At 36.6% G+C, this 22,554-nt stretch overlaps 1 long non-coding RNA gene across 1 annotated transcript; it reads left to right on the top strand.

Moving 5' to 3' along the window:
- The first annotated feature begins 5,500 nt into the window (after window positions 1–5,500).
- Window positions 5,501–6,556, top strand: LOC147480084 (uncharacterized). Its single transcript, XR_015206349.1, has 3 exons — window positions 5,501–5,572; window positions 6,361–6,421; window positions 6,499–6,556. It is a non-coding gene; the product is annotated as an uncharacterized LOC147480084 (long non-coding RNA).
- The last annotated feature ends 15,998 nt before the right edge of the window (window positions 6,557–22,554 follow it).

Here is a 22,554-nt window from a genome sequence, read left to right as displayed (position 1 = left end):
ATTTTGTCTAATTTTTAGCCAAAAGACCATCCTACCCTTACCTTCTAATTTAGCATCCAACAAGGTTTTGAATCCCCCGCTCTCGCGTGCAACGCCCAAGTTTGCGCACGCGATACCATAATTGCGACGCTGTCGTCGAATGACTTGTCCAGTTTTACAGTTTCCGGGTTTACATGCGACAGACTCTTATTGACTATTAAATTATTTAGTTAGGCGCCCCCGAGTTTACTACGTATCGAATTATTTTATCACTTATTATTTAACTTCTATTCAATTTTCGTATATTCTAAGTAACCAGTTATATGAGACCTTAGAATTTTTTTTTTTTTTTTTTCAGAGGTTTTTTATTATTTTTTTTTTTTGTTAAAGGTTTTCCGAACTAACTTGGTTTTCTCGATTGGTTCAAATGTTAAATAAATTTACGTTACGTCGGGCTAACCTTCTATCCGATTAGCCAACAAATTTTGGATTTTCGTGAATCACCCTTAAGGTTCAAATGTCTTTTACTAATTTACCCTTAATAATAATTCAGGACTTTACAAGTTAGTATTAGCTATACCCCGCCATTTTTTATTGCACTATCATACTGTTATTAGAGTACAACAAATTTTGGATTTTCGTGAATCACATTTATTTTTGCTTACATGTATAGAGTGATCATTCTTAGCTTTGTTTGGCAGTTTTGGACCGATAATGTTTTTCCCTGGAGATTATGTTTTTCCCTCGAGAGATCACATTCAATGAGATCCCGAAACTATTTTCTAGCCACACCTTCTTTAATTCTTTGGTTTTCTTTTGCTCACATCAATTCTGATGGGAATAATACAGGTTAAGCTCATTGATTTCTCTCCTGGAGAGAAATTCTTGGTCACATATAGGCATATAGCAGTCACGAACCAAGCAATTCTTGTGATTCACATGTGAGCATACACCACTTTCATTCCGTCCTATATTGATTGGCATATCGAGTTATTTCTCATTTGATATCTTTCTTGATGTAGAGGTTCGTGTTGAACATTTTTGACGTGAGAACTGGAAAAGTGATGAGGAAGTTTGAAGGAAGCCGATGATATCTTGTGGATGGAGGCCGGTCACGGGGTTTCATGGCCTGTTATGCGGTAATTGTGTCTCAAGTGTCATATGTTTTGAAGCTGAATACAAATTCACCCATAGCTTTTATATATTTTATTATAGCTTAAATTGTCCCAGTGAGTGTCTGTAATGGTGCCATTGTAATTAGTAAATAGACTATTGTTATTATTTTTCAGATGGGCAGGTGGAAACAACGACAAGTATTTTGCTAGAATGGGGAAAAATGTGATATCTGTGTATGAAACAGAGACTTTCACTCCTATTGACAAGAAGTCTTTGAAGGTGCAAAATGTTATAGACTTCAGTTGGTCTCCTACTAATCCAATTATTGCTATCTTCATCCCAGAGCTTGGTGGTGGAAACCAACCTGCCAAGGTGAGTGGTAGATTTATTTGTTTATTTATTTTTTTAATTTATGAAGCTAGATTTGCTTTTGAAGTAATAGTATATTAATATCAATAGTTGCTTTATTCAAAGAACACTATAGCGGTTCCTTAAGTCTACCTCTAGCAGCTTTCATAGAATTAGTGGCAATTTTGATTCTACTAATGCATTGGTTCAAGCCACCTCTTAATCCATTTTCTTAAGGCTTTAGTTCTTGGCACATAGGTCATAGCCTTCTTTTAAAGCTTTCCTTTACTAAAAATTGTTAGAATTCAACTAAGAGTGGTTGTTAAATCAATTTTCTTCCGTTTTGAGTTTTACTGATTGCGTTTCCCGTATTTCATTTATTGTTTGATGTTAGGATTGCCTACTAAAGTCATCTGTTCTCGGAGATCTTTATTCCAAAAAATATGCCCAATACTTGGTATACATGTTCCATTCTCTTTTGTAGATAAATATGCTCTTTTTATTCTTATCAAAATCATTTTAATTCTTCAAGACATTCCCATCGATAGTTGTTTTTAAAGTTTCAGAATTATAGATTTCACCTTATGGGAATGCTTGGTCGTTAAATGGTTTTTTGTTATTTCTTTTATTATTGGTATCCTACTATGAAATATATTGTTTGATGTAGGGCTTTAATTTGGTACCATGGTGCTTCAATGGTACTGCCATTAGATTTAGGTGCGGTTACTGCTAGAAATTAGATGTTGTTTTTAAAGTTAAGCCTTGTTTCATTATTTTTTTCATTTTTTCTTTTTTAAGTTATTGTTTGATTTTTTTCCTTGTGAATAGAACCGTTGAGCTCAATTTCAATGAGATTCGTCAAAGGGGCCACAGTTTAAGTCTTTTATAGGGAGCATAGTTTAAGCCTCTGGTTTCTCCACTCTTTGGAACCACCTAGCACAAATTAATATTTTTTGTCCCCAAAAAATAAACAAATTCATGATTTGGGTGTCGTGAGTGACTGTGGATACCCTATCAGTACCAATGGAAAGAAGTGTAGTTTAATTGAAGATAAGTATACGCAAGTGACTGTGGATACCCTATCAGTACCAATGGAAAGAAGTGCAATTTAATTGAAAGTAAGTATACGCAAGGGAGTCATTATTCTAGGGTCCTATTACTGCCGGACCCCAATTTGTGTTGGGCGGACTCCCACAAAAAAAAAATTATTACAAGTATGCCATTGGTTTCAAAAAATCTAAAAAAAAATTATTACAAGTATGCCACTGGTCCCCAAAAAATTGACTTAAATGACTTAAATGACACGGCTTTTGGACTAAGTCCCAAAGCGACTTGGCCACACCATTTGGGACTTAGTCAAGAGCCCAAAAACGAAATTTGAATTTTTTTCAAAGTTCAAATCCCAACGACATGGCCACATCGTTTTGAACTAAGTCCAAACGGTGTGACCATATCGTTGAGACTTAGTCCAAACGGTGTGGCCATATCGTTGGGGATTTTTCTAAGTTCAAGCGGTGTGGCCATTTTTTTTTATAAGTCCAAATCCCAAACGACATGGCCACATCGTTTTGGACTCAAGTCCGCATCGGTGGTGTTGCCATGTCGTTTGGGATTTGAACTTTGAAAAAATTCAAAGTTCTTTTTGGGCTCTTGACGGTGTGGCGGGTCGTTTGACTAAGTCCCAAACGGTGTGGCCAAGTCGTTTGGGACTTAGTCCAAACGACCTTTAAAGTTTGGAGTTTCGAATTCAATTTTTTGGGAATCAATGGCATACTTGTAATAATTGTTTTTTTTTGGATTTTTTGAAACCAATGACACACTTGTAATAATCATTTTTTTTTAGTCCGCCCAACACAAATTGGGGTCCGGCAGTAACAAATACCTTATTCTATGAGCCACTACCTGGACACATTAAAAACATGCCTCGAAAGACCTTCATTACATGGTTTCACTACTATTTTTTTTTTCACATATTTTTTAAATGTTCATTGTTAAATTTGCCCTTTAAACTCTAATCCCCAAATTGATGAGTTATATTCACCCCTTTTCAAAGTTTTTCCCGCCTAAACCAAGTGCCTTGTAAATATAGTAGTGTAAGGTCATAGAGATGATGGTGGTGACTGCTGAGGGTGGATTTACGACTGATGCAATAGAAAAAACTATATAGTGGGCACTACAGGACAAAATAACAAGTTGCCTAAGACAAAGGACGTGATTCAGAATACTATACTCCTGTCGACATACATTAAATATAGGCTCTTTTTAAATACAGATCATATAACTTTTGCACTATCCAAAATATTAATGTGTTAGTCTGGTGATTCAAAAGGGATACTGGTATTGAATAGGCCTGAGGTTCTAGAAGTCAAGTATTCGATTGTGACAATCTTGCTAATGGAATTGTAGAATTGGCAATCGAATACTGTACCTCCTAGAAAATGTATTCAAACTATTTTGTAGCCATTATTACTCAAAACAACTTTGCTTGCTTCATTCCATCACATATTATGGAGGGGTACGATATTTCTAAGTTTTCACTTAAGAAATCCAAGTTTTTATATTCTTCTTTATGACAAATCTTTCTCTATAGCGTATGGCCATGCCCTGTCTATGCTTTTAATTTAATTGCACAATTGAAGAGAGTGAGGGTAATAATCATAGATGATGGCGCATAACTCAGGTTGAGACTAAGCCCCAGAGCACCTCCTCAAGTAAAGGCTTACATAGCCGCTTGATTGATGGTTACAGTCAAAGAACCGGCCATGGCATAAATAATGACTAATGACCATATATAATTACCAGTGCCGTTGGATGGCAATATGAAACCAAAAGCCTTCATTGTTACGCACCCTTGAACAAACTTCATAGATTTCTGTGGCACTTTAACGCTCTCAGCCGTTATAGATTTCTAGGCATTTTATTTACCTCTCCTATAGAACAAGTACAGTAGGAATAATTATAAGTTTATCTTAGTAGCAATCAACTAAAACTAATGGGAAGACATAACAGTCTGTGACTCCTGCAGTCAATTTCCTTCGTATGAAGCCATTGAACTATTCATATTAGTAAGTTAATAACAAACAGTGCATTGTAGTAAGAATTTTATGCTGCAGAACTAGGAACAAGGCTTGCACATTGGCTAGGACTGCAACAAGTACACCTATTTGGAGACATTCAATGTGTCACTAAAGCCTTAATTAACTGGGGGAACTACTGTAGTGAGATTGGTGTGAGTTACTCAAACACTGCAGGAAGAACATTCCAGCAGCTAAAATATACATGGGCAGCAATAGGCTTCGCTTGAAAAGAAAGGAGCAATAGGTGGTTTAAGAACAGGGCCTCTGAGTCGCAATGGTATATAGATATCTACATCAATTCGATCCAGAAAAGAAAATGTTCTCGGCAAGGTAATGCTTTTCGTTGTTTCTTTCGAGCTACATACGTTTATTAATTATGTAATAAAAAATTAAATATGATTAGAATATACTTATTCAAAGTTTGTAGTGGAGAATACAAAAACAAGTATGGAAGAATTGTAAACCATTGAGAACAGTAGCCAACAATATTAGGAAGCACTCGGGACTCAGGAAGACATATGTAAAGTGACATAACTAAACAAAGATGTTATCTATAGTTTGTTACATAGATGCAATGGTTGTCAGCTTAGATCGAGATGGTAGACATTATGTTGCATAACTTTGGAAAAATCATTGAATGGTTATGAGTATTTTATTCTAGAACATTTAAACTTTGTTTGCCTTTCTCTTCTATGATAGTAGGACTATACATCTTTACTAGACTTTAGTTCTAACTCTTTGTATAAGACCTTCCCATTCAACTCGGTAATTTTGAAAGCATGCGCGCAAGTTTAACATATAGTGACCGGTCGACTCACTATTTGTGAGACTTCATCTTTACGGTGCTTGGGGAGTAGCTACTAGATAAGTAGATATAGACAACTCAATCCTTCCTTCTTTATGAATTTGTCAGGGATGGTCTTAATGTTTTATTATTGTTTGATTGTTAAAGGATATGTTGAATAGGGAAATGATTTTCGACCTATTATAAAGCGGAAGAAGAGGGAGAATGGGTACAACCCTAAAAGGAATTGAACAAGCACAAATACGAGGTATGTAAAAATGAATTCTACACTGATGGTTTTAGAAAATGTTTAATTAATGAGATGAAAATTTGATTGCAATATATGGTATTACCTTGAATGTTCAAAATCGAAGTTTTGGTTTTTGACATTTTTAGTGACTAGATTGTTCTTTTTGAATGATGCATTATGTCCAAATTCCAACTTTTTTTTTCCCACCTATTCCAAGTTCCGCATTAGCTTATTGTTCACTAACAGTATAGGCATTGCATGGTGAATATAGTAGTCACTAGACAGGGCTACATAATATGTTTTTACACTCTTAATCCCTTTCATTTCATAAACAAATTATGATTCATTTTCTTTTTTCCTTCATTTTTTGGGGACCAATTCGGACTTCATTCCAATAATGGCCACAAGCGAGTGGGGAAGGGGGCTACTAACAGAGGACAGTGATTGAGCTTCTACCATGAAGCTTAAGTACACTAACAGACCAGGGGTTGGTCTAATTCAAAGACATCAACTTTTAAAGAGGCGTCACTTTGCTGATAAAAATGTCTCACACATATTGTTATAGACTTCTCTTTCGTAATTTTCAGTGTAACAAGAGAAGGGTAGACTTTAGGAGTTTTGAAAAAACGAATTCGTTTCTTAATTTGGGCTTTTGAAGAGAACAAATTCTTTAATTGAATTCAAACAAGTTTAGAGATGAATTTACTGAAACTCTTCAATTCCCTTCTTTCCTTCTTTATTATCTTTATCTATTTGGTATTTTTTTTTTCACAATCATTATATTATCGTTGTTGTTTGATGATTAGAATGACATGTGACTACAAAGGTGATGATGATCAACGATGACATGTGACTACTAGCAACTAGGTATGCATCCTCTTCTTCAAACCAAATAGTGCAACATATTTCCTGAAATTAATTGTGACGTATTTTAACAATGTCAGTGTGCTTTGAATATGGAGCATTGTGATTGCTCAGCAACTAAGGAATAGACTTACAGAGGTAACTCTATCAAAACTTAAATTACCTGGGGTAGAAAATTTGTATGTTACTGAAAAGTAAAAGTAGATATCACGTTGTGGTGGAATCCATGACAAAGAATAATCTATCTTCTTGGTTTTAGATTCTCTGTCAACAACCATGCATCAACCTTGATTTTCTCCCTGACTTGGTGCTTCGTGAGTTGACAATGTCTAACAGTACATACTGAGTTAAATGTCGCCATTGTATATGATAACTAGATTGGCATTCTATTAGTGATCTTTGTAGCAGCCGTGTGAACATAATTTGTTGTTGACTTTTTCTTTCTGTTACATTTCTTTTTACTAGGGAATTTCATTGAATATGCATGTCCAATGAGATGAGGAACCCCAAAACTGTAGGTCTTGCATGTGATATCACCAGTATTTAACTTTGAATTTTTAATTCACCCTTAAGATAAAACTTTTGGGGTTTGTTTCTTTTTATTTTTTCCAGTTTTTGATTTGTGAATTACAAGCACCTCATATAAACATGTAGTAACCTTTTTAATTGCCAAAATCAGTAATTAGGATCTGCAATGTCCATTAAAATGAGATATTAATTTATAGGCATATACTTTGAACACTAAACCTTCCAATGTGGTGATACGCCCTTTTCAATTCTTTTGAACACCATTATTGGTGTCATCCAAATACCTTTTATAAAAGTTTACAGAGCTCATCTCATCAAATCAACGCATACTTCTTCACTGTTATATATATATATATATACACACATTGTCATATAGTTAGACAGTAGTGGTTTTATTTAAATTAACCCAATGTTTTAAGCCAATTAGGAATATTAATATCGGTGTCCTATTGGCTACTATTGGGTATGTTTTCAACCTCTCAGTGAAAACTAATAAATATGTTTTTAGAATGTAGCTTCAAGTACCATTATAACCTAGGAAGAACAAATAGAAATTTGAGAAATATCAAGATTCAAGAAGTGGCGATACTATTATTACAATATTTTGCTTTTTGAGTAGGTTTGCCATAAGGTATGGCCCTTCACAGCTCATTTAGTAAGCTATTAATAGAATACTCTGCAAGCTAAAGAGTGAAACAAAATAATATTCAATTGCTAGGTTCTCACAAGGCTTAATCATTGATTGATATGGTGGTGTTTAATTGAATATCTTTAGTCTAACTTTTTAAGGTGGTTTCATAGAATATAGTAGTGCTTGGTGGTAACTGCTGCAAATTCCAAAATGCCAAAGGAAGAAAAAATTCTTCTGTATCATCTGTTGATCCAAGGCATCTCCTTATCCTTGCAGCTCGAGGAGCTCCTTGCAGTATCTGCCTAAGCCCCTTTTAGAGGATGTTAAAGAATGGAATCGGAAGAAGCCAAGTGCCCTGTGTGCATGGAGCATCCGCATAACGTTGTTCTCCATATATGTTCCTCCCAGGAGAAGGGCTTCCGTCCATTCATGTGTGACACAACACTCAAACTACGTTGAACAGTTCCTCAAGTCATTTGTAGAAAACCTTTCAAATGTTCCACTTCAATCAAGAAGAAACTACTCATCAGGAATTGCTCAAGAAACAAGGAGAGAAACCAGAATGTCGAACCTACTAGATGCAAGGCGTGTAGAAGATGCTTTGAGTATGCCCATTTCCAGTCCCACATGTGCGATGTGAAAGCTAGGTTCAGTGAAAACTTATCTGCCTCCTCTTAAGGGGCAGGCAGATCAGTGGTTGGGCTGTTATAGAATCCACTTGGAGGTTCATTAATTCCAGAGCTAGAAATTGGTATGTGGACCCTATTTTCCTTCAATGTTATTTGTAGGGTAATTTCTATAATTGAGGTGAATAACATACAGATTGTTGTGCAACAAGGTGTTGTTTGGTACAGGTGTTGATTTGTATAAGTGTTTGGACCATCTTCTTTTGAGGTGTCATTCAAGTGTCAATTATTTTGTTTGGTTATGGTATGAAGTGCTTACTTAATGTATCACTATTTGTGAATACAAACTATTATATTGTTCGCTCTCTTTGTGTTAGTGAACAATATTAGCTTCAAACATGGAGGAAAATATGTGCATGCTACCAAATATGAGAACATTGGTTGATGACCTCCGTCTCCGTAGACAAACTCATAATTAAGAGGTTAGGTTCAATTCCTTTCTCTTTCTATGTACAAAATAATTGGTTCCTTTCATTTTACTCTTCAAATAAAATTTCCAACGACTTCTAGAGGACAAGTGCTTTAGATATGACCCACCTTATATGACTTGATACAGGTAATCGCCGGTTGGAATCGAGACACAACCAACATACAATTTTAGCTACTGTATAATGGTGTTATACCCAACAAAGCTGTAAGATGATCCTTCCTCTCTATGTTGGATTCACTTTGGAATTGAATATATATATATATTGGATAATCTAAGTTTCAATGTTAGTAGGTACTGTCATTGGGGTCACATATTGATAAACAAAGATTTTTACTTCAAAATTATATAGCTTTAGCTATATGAGAGTGTTTGATACTTGGATGTGTTGGATCAGAATTTGGGGTATACATGAGATGAACTATGAAAGCTAACAGTTCGTAGAGCAGTTTTAGGCGAAGTAATTGGGTAATTGCGGAAAATTTTAAAGTGAGTATTCAGGGCGCAGACCCAAGTAGATTATAACCACACTAATGTTGTTTGTTCCATTGTTATCCCATTCAATTAAGTTAGTGGGTTACCTTGTTTGCTTTTTATTGTGCCGCTTTGAACTCTAAAGTATTATTATATTAATTTGTGTGTGATAGTTTTTAGAGAAAAATCTCAATATGTTTACTAGACTGTTCCAATTAGTTGGTAATTAAGTTGGAATGTTTATGAGTTATGTATCTAATTATTGTTTTAGATTGGATTTCAGTGTTAAAATTGGTTGTCTTGCATAATTGGTACGAATTTCTTCCACTGAGTTTGATTTTATCTTTACAGGTTTAAAGCTTGATCTAAGATGTTGGAATAATGTCAGTAAAATAGGGAAGGTTATGCCAAAAAATTTGGAGGAACTGTGTTCATGGGAGTTAAGGAGCTATCTACCATTCCACCACGAATGCAGAGAGGCAATGCCGAATACGCACCAAGATAGAAAACGGCGACATTAGAGCCTTTATCATGAGAATTACCATCTTCAATTTTTGTTAGTATATATTTTTCTTTTCCTTAAATATAAACTTATCTACATTATTATTCCCTGAGAGGTTCAAGGTTAAATGCACATTAAATCAGAAGCATATAGTTTGGAGGTAGATATAAAATACCCAACGTTTGGTCAATTTATGCATACCATATACTAATTTTAATTAAATGAATTTGTCAATGAACTTCTTTCTTTTTTTGCTAGATTTCTTAGATTTGAATTAATCAATTTCCAACTAAGAGATTGACAATGTGTTGATGAAAACTATATCATTGAACATGATTACAACGAACTACTGTTGTTAGTTTCCTTGAAAGAATCATTATACTTACTCCTCAAAAGAATTAGTACAAAGGAAACTTAATTTCATATGGCAGCCCCCTATTAATTTTTGATGCTACTGATGCATCAATTATATTTCAGTGGAGGAAGGCTAGTCAATACTTTGCCAATAACGCTGGGTAATGCTGTATTGTAGTTGTTAATAGTTTGATAAAAGTAAAATCAGTTAGTTCATTGTGAACTATCAATGTAGCAGGCCGGCCGCAGGCCGGCTAATTGGCTAGTAAATAGAAATAGATGGGTGTTATAAAGGGTGTTCTATGTTTTGCTTACAGGTTTGAGCCCTTATCTCTATCTCCTAAGTCCTAACTTACATTCAGACATATCTGGTATCTCAATTTGCGTTAGTTCATATTTTTCTTAACCTGTAAAGCATAATGTGGAATGTATTGACAACAGTGAAGTCTATGATTTTTAATGCTAGTTAACTTCGAGGGGACCATATAATGTTCCAAATAGAAATGCACCTCTTTTTTTTCTTTTTTTCGCTAATCAAATAGAAATGCACCTCTAGTTTGAAATCTTTTTTTTTTTTGGTACTTTTGATGTAGAGAAAACTCCGTTTTTTCTATCTGGTATGAAGGGCGCGGCCTGCGCTCAGTTTCCACTTGGGAAAGGCGCGACCCGCGTTCATGAGATTTTGACCTCCAGTGTTTTAAGCGCGACCTGCGGCTCCACTTTGCCTGGTCGAGGGCACGACCCGCGCTCATGAGTTATTTCAGCACGAATTTGCCCCTTTTCGGAAGTTTTTGGAAATAGTATAAATATAATTTTTTTCTGTAGAAACCTAACTTTTCCAAAACCAAGAAAGAGAGAGATTATAAGAGAGAAATTCTTTGTGAGTTGAGTGTTCATTCTTTGTGAGTGAATTGAGAGACTTGTAATCTGTTACTCTGGACATCTAGTAAAGCTCGGAACTCGCAGTGTGGAAGTAGGCAAATTGCCGAACCACGATATATCTCGTCTTGTGGTTTGTTCTTCTTTTACATTAATTGTTTTACTTTATATGTTTGTTATTTGATATTGAGAAGTGTTGGGATATTGCTTGGAGGGTGTTGAAGTCTTGTCTATTGAGAAAGATCGATCATTGTATTGGATTGATCCATTTTGTTGTGGGTAATGTTGTTTCCACAGTTATTTATTCATAACAATTGGTATCAGAGCGTAGGTATACGACCTAGGATTTTGAGTTTAGTGTTCAAAATTTATGTAGATAAGGTGTTCGATTAAATTCCGAAGTGAATTGTTTTTTTTTTTTTGGGTTATTGTGTGTAACTTGAAAAATGGCTCCCAAGATGTCAAACGCAAGGTTTGAAGTAGAGAAGTTTAATGGGAAGAATAACTTTGGGATTTGGCAAGTCCAAGTATAGGACATCCTCATCTAACAAGGTTTGCACAAAGCTTTAAAGGGGATTAAATCTAAGGCGGTGAATATGAGTAATGATGATTGGGAAGAGTTCAATATTTAGGCTTGTTCATCAATCCGTTATATCTTGCTAATGAGGTCATGTGTAGTGTGATGGGAGAAAATACCGCTGCCGGTATTTGGCTCAAACTAGAGTCTATGTATATGACCAAGAGCATGACGAACAAGATGTACCTTAAGAAGCGTCTTTATCGGTACATGATGGTCAATGGTTCAACGATGCAAGAGCACGTTAGTGAGTTCCGTCGACGTCTAGCGGATTATTTGAATGTTGGTATGAAGATGGATGATGAGGATCAAGTGGCATGTTTAATATTCTCCTTGCTAAAAAGCTATGAGCATCTAATGACTACATTCATGAACAGAGAAGTCGTCGATCTTGACGAAGTTTAGAGTGCACTTCTTTCTTATGAGTTGATGAAGAAGACACGTGTAGAGATTAGCAATGATACAAGTAAGGGGCAAGTGGCAAGAGAAAATTCATATGAACAGAATTATTCAAGTAATGAGAATTCTAGGTCCAAGTCAAAGAAGCCTTTAAAACATGTACAGTGCTACAATTGCAATGAAAAGGGACATTACGCAAGTAATTGTCCTCATCCGAAGAAAGACAACAAGAGAGATGGTCAGAAGAAAGGTAAGGCAAAAATTGAGGCAAGTTATGCTTCAAGCTTTGAAGAGGATGAGTTCAGTCTCTGTGTGTCCACACAAGACTATATGACCAAAAGGTGGATTCTTGATTCCGGATGTTCCTATCAAATGTGCCCGAATAGAAAGTGGTTTACTTCTTATGAGAGCATTGATGGTGGTTCCGTTTTAATGGGTAATGACGTTGCTTATAAGACGGTAGGAATTGGAACTATAAGAGTCAAGATGTATGATGGTGTAGTGAGGACTTTAACCGATGTGAGACATGTTCCTGAGCTAAAGAAAAGTCTTATTTCTCTTGGTACCTTGGATTCCAAAGGCCACAAGTTTGTGGGCGAAGGTGGAGTCCTAAATATTGTTAATGGCTCTTTAATTGTTATGAAGGGTAAAAAACATGGAACCTTGTATACCTCGATAGGTAGTATGGTGATAAAGCGATGTAGCAAAGGTGCATGTAGTAATGATTATGAGTGCACTAAGATATGACATATGCGTTTAGGGCATATGAGTGAAAAGGGTTTGTCTGAGTTGTGCAAGCGAGGGTTCTTGAAGAATTTGAAGAAGCCAAGTATAGGGTTCTGTGAGCATTACGTCTATGGGAAGCAGTGCAGAGTCAAGTTCAAGTCAAGTAAGCACACGACAACAGGCATCCTTGATTATGTGCATACGGATGTTTGGGGACCCTCCAGGGTGGCTTCCAAGGGAGGTAACCACTATATATTATGTCTCATTCATTGATGATTATACTCGTTATGTGTGGGAGTATATGATGAAATCGAAAGATGAAGTGTTTGAGACATTTAAGAAGTGGAAGGCAAGGGTTGAGAATCGCACAGATAGGAAGGTAAAGACATTACGGTCTGACAATGGTACTGAGTATACCTATGGACCTTTCCAAGAGTTATGTGCGCAACAGAGAATTTCCAGACACTAGACAATCAGGGGCACGCCACAACAGAATGGAATGGCAGAGAGGATGAATAGAACCTTGCTTAAAAGAGCGAGATATTTGTTGTTTAATGCTAGTCTAGGCAAATAGTATTGGGCAGATGCAGTGTCCATGGCGTGTTACCTGTACAATAGGTCACCAGTACCAGCTATAGATTGCAGGACACCTTATAAGGTGTGGTCAAGTAACCCAGCTGATTATAGTATTTTGCGAGTGTTTGGATCGACAGCCTACTACCATGTGAAGGAAAGCAAGCTCGATCCTAGAGCTAAGAAGGCCAAATTCTTAGGCTTCACAAATAGGGTAAAGGGATATAGATTATGGTGTCTACAAAACCACAAGTTCCTGGTCCGCAGAGATGTTACCTTTGATGAGACTTTCGTGTTATCTTTCAGTAAGCCGGAAGTAGTTGGGTCGAATGGTGAGTCTATAAAAATTGAAGCTACTGAGCTTGAGTTGTTTGATGCAGTAGATGACTGGTTAGATCATGATGAGGTACCAAATCATGGAACCACACAGCAAAAGGAAGAAGAACAAGAGCATCCGCAACTTGTAGTGGCTGACCCTAGGCCACAGAGACAAGTTAAAGAAGTGCACAAGTATGGGCACGAGAAGCCGGTGAAACACTATGGTCAGGTGGATTTAGTGGCATATGCACTGAATATCGAAGATGATGAGCCAGATAGCTTCAAGGAAGCCGTTAGAGATGCTCATTACGTAGATTGGTTGGTAGCTATGCAAGCGCAGATGGAATCTCTTGATAAAAATCACACATGGGGGACCTAATTTTATTGCCAAAGGGCAAAAGGACTATCGGCCGCAAAATGGGTGTTAAGAAAGAAAGAGGTCCTTCCCCGAAATCGACAAAGATCGGATACAAGGCAAGAGTGGTAGCAAAGGGTTTTTCACAGAAGGAAGGAGTCGACTATAATGAGGTATTTTCCCCGGTGGTCAAACATACGTCCATTCGTGTGTTATTGAGTTTAGTTGCTCACTTTAACTTGGAGTTAGAGCAACTTGATGTGAAAACTGCTTTCTTGCATGGGGACTTGGAAGAAGAGATCTATATGAGACAACCTGAAGGGTTTGTCATTGCTGAGAAAGAAGATCATGTATGCAAATTGAATCGGTCACTGTATGGGTTAAAGCAATCACCCAGGCAATGGTACAAGTGCTTTGACACATTCATAATGCAACATGAGAACACCCGAAGTAAGTATGATTGTTGTGTTTACTTTCGTGGGTTTCGTGGTAATGACTTCATCTATCTCCTGCTTTATGTGGATGACATGCTTATTGCTTTCAAAAGCATGGTGAATATAGACAAGTTGAAATCTCAACTTAGCTCTGAGTTTGAGATGAAAGACTTAGGTGGAGCCAAGAAGATACTGGGTATGGAGATTGACAGAGATAGGGATAGTTGTATCTCAGAAGAAATACCTTCATAAAGTACTTTCGTGTTTTGGTATGGAGAATGCAAAGTCGGTTTCTCCACTTTTGGCTGGGCATTTTAGGCTTTCAGCTAAGTTTTTTCCTAGTTCGGTAGAGGAACAAAAACATATGGCACATGTTCCTTATGCTAATACAGTGGGCAGTTTGATGTATGCTATGGTGTGTACACACCCAGACATTTCACAGGCAGTTAGTGTTGTAAGCAGGTATATGGCTAATCAAGGGAAGCAACATTGGGAGGCAGTGAAATGGGTATTAAGGTACTTGAAGGGTACCTTGGATATAGGATTGGTTTATGGTGGAGGCACTTGTTATGTCGGATATGTGATATGTGGATTCAGATTATGCGATCTAGATAGACAACGACAAATGATGTGCATGGTGCACCGGTTAGTTAGAGGTCTATGCTTCACAGGCTACTGATTGCTTACTCTTGAATCGGCAGAGTATATACGGCGAAAAAGAAAGAGGCATTATGGCTTCGAGGTCTTCTGGATGATATGGGTATTGAGCAAAACAGTGTTGCTTTGCATTATGATAGTCAGAGTGCTATTCATTTGGAGAAAAAACCAGGTTCATCATGCTCGGACCAAGCATATTGATGTCCGTTATCACTTTATATGGGATGTCGTTGAGGATGGTGATGTAGCACTTGAGAAAGTGGACACCCATGACAATCCTACTGATATGCTAACTAAGGTTGTCACCGGAGTTAAGTTCCAACACTGTTTGGACTTGCTCCAAATCCTACATGCTTGATAGAGCCCTTTGTGGGCATGGTCCTTATGGGCGGATGGACTGCGAGTTTCTGGATGGATGTGTTCTTGCTGGATGTGTTCGGCTTGGTTTTATGTGTTAAAACCTCACCGAGGTGGAGAATTGTAGAGAAAACTCCATTTTTTCTATCTAGTATGAAGGGTCACTGGCTCGGTTTCCACTTAAGGCAAAAGCGACCATTCATCATGAGATTTTGACCTCCAGTGTTTTAAGTGCGACCTGCACTCCACTTTTTCCTCGGGTCGAGGGCGCCACCGCCATGAAGTTATTTTTCAAAGATGAATTTGCCCTTTTGGAAGTTTTTGGAAATAGTATAAATATAGGTTTTTCCGAACTTTTCCAAAACCAAGAAAGAGAGAGATTATAAGAGAGCAATTCTTTGTGAGTTGAGTGTTCATTTTTGTGAGTGAATTGAGAGACTTATAATGCTATCCAACATCTAGTAAAGCTTGGAACCCGCAAGTTGGAAGTAGGCAAATTGGAACCACGATATATCTCGCCTTGTGGTTTGTTCTTCTTTACATTAATTGTTTTACTTTATATGCTTGTTATTTGATATTGAGAAGTGTTGGGATGTTGCTTGGAGGGTGTTGAAGTCTTGTCTATTGAGAAAGATCGATCCTTGTATTGGATTGATCCGTTTTGTTGTGGGTAACGTTATTTCTGCAGTTATTTATTCACAACATTTGAAGTTTCCAGCTTGCCAAGAAAATATTCTAGTAGGAGCTTGCAGAGAGTCTGGGACTCTCCACTCCTTATCACGAGTAGATTGGCTTTGAGGTTGAATCTTCTATCTAGGCAAGTAGAGTAGGAAAGAGTGCATTTAGGTACTTTTGTGTATTTTTAAACACTGGCTGTATCTTATAGTCTTGCTTTGTATTGCTCTCAGTATTTTTGTGTTATACTTCCTTAAATATGTCGTTAACATGCGCTTTTAATTAAATTCTATGTTCGGTGATGGCTTGAGGAACTTCTTTATGAGAAGAATCACATAATATGGATGTCTATCTCTGCAAAGTGGTTTTGAATGTACGAAACTCAGATCAAGTGCGTACAATACAGGTATGGGCTTGTATGCAAAATGCTTAAAAAGGAAATAGTTCTTGCTACCGTCGAGTAAGTTTTTTGTTGTGCTTTCCACCATCTTATCACTGTCTTGAGTTTAAGTAATGATGGTGTTATCAGTTGCCACTCTTTTATAAGGTCCAAAGACTTTTGATCGGGTGCCCAACTTGACATATACAGTAGTTAATGGTGAATTTTACTAAATAGCAAACTGAAAGGTTGGCTCCACTCGCACAATTCGCTAAACTGAATGTGATCATATTCACATTCTGTGTGGCAAAGTAGGTTCTTGATGTCAAGTCTCTGAGTGTGTGTGTGCTGGGAGGGGTGAGAGCCATGAGGACCGTACGAACACCTTTATTTACAAGGAGGTCACACGAGAAGAATAGTAGCAGTATTCACGGCAACTGGGTAGGCTTTGCCTTCCTAAGGATGAAGGTTTTGTCAAGTGTACCGCCTAGGCGATGCTTGGGCTGGTTTTCAGTGCCAACTTCAAAGTCCACCTATGACCTGTCGAGCAACAAGATTATGGTGGGGTGGTTAATTAGGCTATCTAACCAATAACTATGATAGTTATGCGGCATCCCCACCCCCCATTATTGGTAGGGGTCTCTATTTTATTTACTTACTATAATTTAACCCATGGCTATGCCACTCGACTCGAATCAAGAGTGTTTCCACTACTTTTTTACATTTAATTAAATTGAACTATTGTACGTGCGTCATACATACTCAATTTCACACGGCAATATGCCCATAAGTGATGCACCCACAAGTGCTTCAAATCCCATGTTATTGCAATGACTAATGTGTTTTCACGCTTCTAAAACCTCAACCCAAGAATAAACAACATGCCTCACATGATCCAAGAATAAACATGATGCATGATCATTCTAATAAAACCAATGACTCAACAATTAGTAAGCTATATCTTTGAGGTCATGCAATCATTTTTTTAAGTTTAACGGCGGCAGAGCATGTACAAACCTTCAATTTCAATATTGATAATGTGGATTTTCACTTGCAATAATTAGTCTCATGGATCCTATAAATCCCATAAGTAACTAAAACATATCCACCTAATTCAATAGAAAAACTTGGAAAAATAGTGTTAACATTTTGATTAAAACATGAGCACATATTCTGACACATACAACACTTTTAGAAAATGTAAAAACTAAATATGTGAGAAAGAAAATAAAAGAAAAAATACATTCAACAGAAGCATTTTCTAGGTTTCATAATATCTATTATAACAAAATATAGTTATTATCTCAATATATGACCAAAAAATCAGGTTGTCATCGTTTGTTTTCGAGTTAAATGTTCGTGTTAGGTAGGTTAATACTTGGAGGAATATGCCACATTCACCTAGATGATTTTTCAATGGAGTATAAATGGGACTTCTAGAAAACTAATCCAACCAATTCAGTAATCAACATATTCATTAGAAAAGTAAAATACTTATAAAATTATGTCAGCTGTACCTCCAATTCGTTTTTTCGACTTTTGTAAAATTAAATATATAGAAACATAGAGTTCTACTGGAACTAAACCGGCCATAAAACTACATGATAAAATGGGTAGTAGAAATTTCAATGCATATTCACTCTAGAACACTAATACAAATAAATTTAGGAAATTGAACATAGTGTCACAACACTCTAGCTAAAATTGCTATTCAACTATGTACTCTGCTCAGTCTCAGTCTCAGTGTGGCTGAGTTCCTTTCCTCTCTCCATCCTTAACCGCTTTTTAAAAAGTAATAATAATGTTAGAATCTAGTATGCAACCGAGACAATTCCCAAAACAGTAAACTACAATTCTTTCAATTATATAGGATTAAACAAAGAGAACTGAAAAAAAGTAATTGAAGATCAAAGAACCACAAAGAAAGTACCCGTTATCTCCACCATTTGAAGAAGTATTGAAAGAGTTGAATTTGGAGTGTTTTTTTAGGAGTGTTTTTTTTTTTTTGGCGTGAAGAAAAGGAAATATAGGGTATTTTTTTTCTTAACCTTAAACTAATGATTGCGTTTGGAGATCCTTGTGCTCGAACGTGAGTGGGTGAGAAAAAGGAGTGTGCCACCAAGGTGTTAGCTTACTTGTTTAGGAAGAAGAAAGGGTTGGCGAACTCGTGAGGAAGAAGAAAAAGTGAAAGAAAGAAAGGGTTTTCCACTTTTCCTTTTGGCAAATTTTTTCTTTTTTATTTACAGTTTTTCTTTTGGGAATTTTTAATAAGTGGGACTCTTAAAAGAAAGTGGTTCATGGCCGTAGGATCTCCCAACACTATTTTTTCCCTGACCGCTCGATATAAACACATAAAAAACCAAACTACTTTATTATATAGATTCGATAGGGCTAAGGCCCAAATTTGGAATATCATAGATCGATGTTCAGTGTGAAGGCCTAATGTTCAGTGTGAAGGCCTATTAACCCATCTGTCTAGGGCCAAGCCCTAGCCACATGACATGCCAGTTATTTACTTTAATCTATGTCCATATTCATTTCTTAAACAAAGAGATAAACATTAATTAAGAGTCACAGTGAATTACAATTACTTTATGCCACAGGAAATCACTATTCTATATATAGTATAAATACCCTAACTATTTTCTACAAAGAATTACGTTCTTGAGACTTGATCCGAATTGATATTTGGGTACGTAAGCAACCCAAATGTACAGTCTCACCATTCTTACTATCAATATCTCTTTTCGTTACTTTTCTACTCCAATCACCTCTTTCATCACCATTGTTGTGTTTTGATCACATTCGGTCAAAACACATAGTATCCATGGTTTATTACTATGTAATTTGTATGACATTCTTACTTTTAGTGTTTAAATGTTTATGAAATATATTTATTACTATAAACATATAATTTATTACTATAAAAATATATCCATAAGATTATAAGCCTATGAGAGTAAACAATCTACAAGGATTGTATTTTTTTGAGATGTAGACTTGTAGTATGCGTTACTGTAAAAACATAGGAATCTTAAGCTTTGGGCGTCCAAGGCAGGCTGAAACTAGTCTACAACCCACCGCCTTATGCCTTTGACAACATATGTTCTAAACACATCTTACTCATGAATAAAGCGTTGGTGGCAAAGTGGTTATGAAGATGTGAGGAGGAAGAGGGGAATTTGTGGTGGTTGGTGGTGTGAACAAGTATGGAAAAGGTGCCACTAAGTGGCTTGTCAAAGAACCTACAAATTCTTATGGGATTATTCTTTGGAGGGGCATTGTGAGTGGATGGGATAGTTTTGTTAAAGGTGTAACGTTTACACCAGTACTAGTGATTTGGTTTCCTTTTTGGAAGATATTTTGAGTAGGGGAAGATCCGTTAAAAGTGAGATTTCAAGACAATATACTTGTTGGCTATCAATAAAAAAGGCCAAGGTGTTGAAATATATAGAGAGAAGGGAGCAAAGAGTAGAATAGAATGTGAACCTCCTAGAATTGGGCATGACTTCTATGGCAGAGGTTATTATATCAATGGAAGAGTTCATCTTTCTTTGGTCAAAATTTTGAGATGAGTGGAGAATCACTGGTTTGGAGACTTTATATTCATATGGGATTCCTTACTCGGCTTATCGAAGTTCCCAATTTTTTGTGTTTATTTGCACTCTCCTTGTATTTATTTTATGTTATATTGATCGGCAAGCCTGTTTTCACAATTAAATTAATTGGGGCACCTATGATGCACGGATGTTCCTAAAATGTCATTGCAACCATATCGGTCGGGTACAATAACGATACAAGTATTGGATACTTCTATGATATTTCTAGGGTACTGAAAACCCTGAAATAGACCTGATCCGATAGTTCTACTCCATTGAAATGTAAATTGTTTTTGAGGCTTCAAACTGTACTGACTTTGACATGTGTTATAATAGTTTTTCACATGTTCATATTTTTAGAATACACATATATTTTAAAAATATTCATATTAATTAGTTGTACTCATAGGTATCCTAATATTTCAAAAAAGCTATATTGTACCCCATACTGGTGTCGCCGAATCGGTACCTGTGCCCATATCCATACATCATAGTGGGGCACTTCTCTTTATATATAATGCCAAACCTTAGGTGCATTCCTAATTTGTGCACCGTATGCACTGCCCTATATTTCAACAGTAATTGTGGACATTCCCGAGTTTACCTTCCCTAATTCTAGAAACTAAACGCGAGCTCGACAATAGTTTCTATTTTTTGTAGTTGTTAACACGACGATGAAAATTTGCAAGAGGACATTCCTAGGAATCCTTTCTGAGCTTGCAATTTGCCAATAGGGCAATTTTTATTTTGTCAATATATGGTTTAATACTTTGTGTATTAGAGTTATGCTTGGTGATTGTTGATTAAACATTTCTATTGTAGGCTAGGGTTACAACAATTTCTATTTTGTAATTCTCGAATTTTTCTAGGCTATTCGTCAAATTTTCTCTTTACGTAATGAGTTTTACCATTCTTCTCCTAACTCTTAATTCTTGTCGTGATTGAGTTTTATTGGTTTCTTTCTGTGGAAATTGAACAGTGAGAAAAAAAGAAGCTCCAATTGTCCAATTTGTACTCAGGGCTGACAAAGATCCCTTTCGGAGACTAGTATGAAATGTCATATCTTGTGTTCCAACTTCCAAGTGTTTAGAGACTGACCTCATTAAGGGGATATTTTTCATGTTAGGGTCATTGTGTACACATCAAAGTATGATTAGTCAGTAACTAAAGATGTTGTAGAGAAAAAGACGTATTTTTCTCTCTGGTGTGAAGGGCGCGACCCGCGCTCTATTTATGCCTGGACAAGGCACGACCTGCGCTCATGCCTTTGGCAAACTCCAGTACTTTTTTCACGCCCAAGGCACGAATTCCGCCGACTTTGCACGGTCGAGGCGCTACCCAACTCCAATCGTGATTTCAGCTTGAAAATATTGTTTTAGAAGTTTTTTCTGAAACAGTATAAATATGGGTTTTTTTCTGTAGAAACCTAATCTAACCAAAACCAAGAAAGAGAGAGATTATAAGATTGCAATTCTGTGTGAGTTGAGTGTTCATTCTTTGTGAGTGAATTGAGAGACTTGTAATCTGTTACTCTAGACATCAAGGAAATTAAGCTTGGAACTCGTAGTGTGGACGTAGGCAAATTGCCAAACCACGATATATCTTTGTCTTGTGGTTTGTTCTCCTTTACTTTAATTGTTTTACTTTAGATACTTGTTTATTTGATATTGAGAAGTGTTCGGATTACTTTGGAGGGTGTTGAAGTCTTGTCTAGTAAGAATGATCGATATTTGTGGATTGATTTATTTATTGTGGGTAACGTTATTTTCGCATTATACTATTCACAACAATTGGTATCAGAGCTTAGGTATACGACCTAGGATTTTGAGTTTTGGTAGTAAACCATAGTGCTCGAAATTTGTGTAGACAAGGTGTTCGATAAAATTCTGAAGTGAAATTGTTTTTTGGGTTATTGTGTGTAACTTGAAAAATGACACCCAAGATGTCAAATGCTAAGTTTGAAGTAGAGAAGTTTAATGGGAAGTATAACTTTGGGATTTGGAGAGTCCAAGTCAGTGACATCCTCATCCAACAAGGTTTGCATAAGGACTTAAAGGGGAAACAAACAAAGGCGGCGAGTATGAGTGATAATGATTGGGAAGAGTTCGATCTACAGGGTTCATCAATCCGGTTGTGTCTTGCTAATGAGGTCATGTATAGTGTGATGGGAGAAGATACCGCTGCCAGTATTTGGCTCAAGCTAGAGTCTATGTATATGCCGAAGAGCATAACGAACAAGATGTACCTTAAGAAGCATCTTTATTGGTACATGATGGTGGATGGTTCAACGATGCAAGAGCACGTTAGTGAGTTTCGTCGACGCCTAGCGGATTATTTGAATGTTGGTATGAAGATGTATGATGAGGATCAAGCGGCATATTTAATATTCTCTTTGCCTGAAAGCTATGAGCATCTAATGACCACATTTATGATAGAGAAGATGTTGATCTTGACGAAGTTCAAAGTGTGTTACTTTCTTATGACTTAATGAAAAAGACAAGAGTTGAGAATAACATTGATGCAGGTTAGGGGCTAGTGGCAAGAGGAAGGTTGCATGAAAAGGCTTCTACAAGCAATGAGAAGTCTAGGTCCAAGTCAAAGAAGCC

The sequence above is a fragment of the Coptis chinensis genome, chromosome 8, assembly GCF_015680905.1.
Source record: "Coptis chinensis isolate HL-2020 chromosome 8, ASM1568090v1, whole genome shotgun sequence".
In the NCBI taxonomy this organism is placed as follows: Eukaryota; Viridiplantae; Streptophyta; class Magnoliopsida; order Ranunculales; family Ranunculaceae; genus Coptis; species Coptis chinensis.
This window is presented reverse-complemented; position numbering and strand designations above follow the sequence as displayed.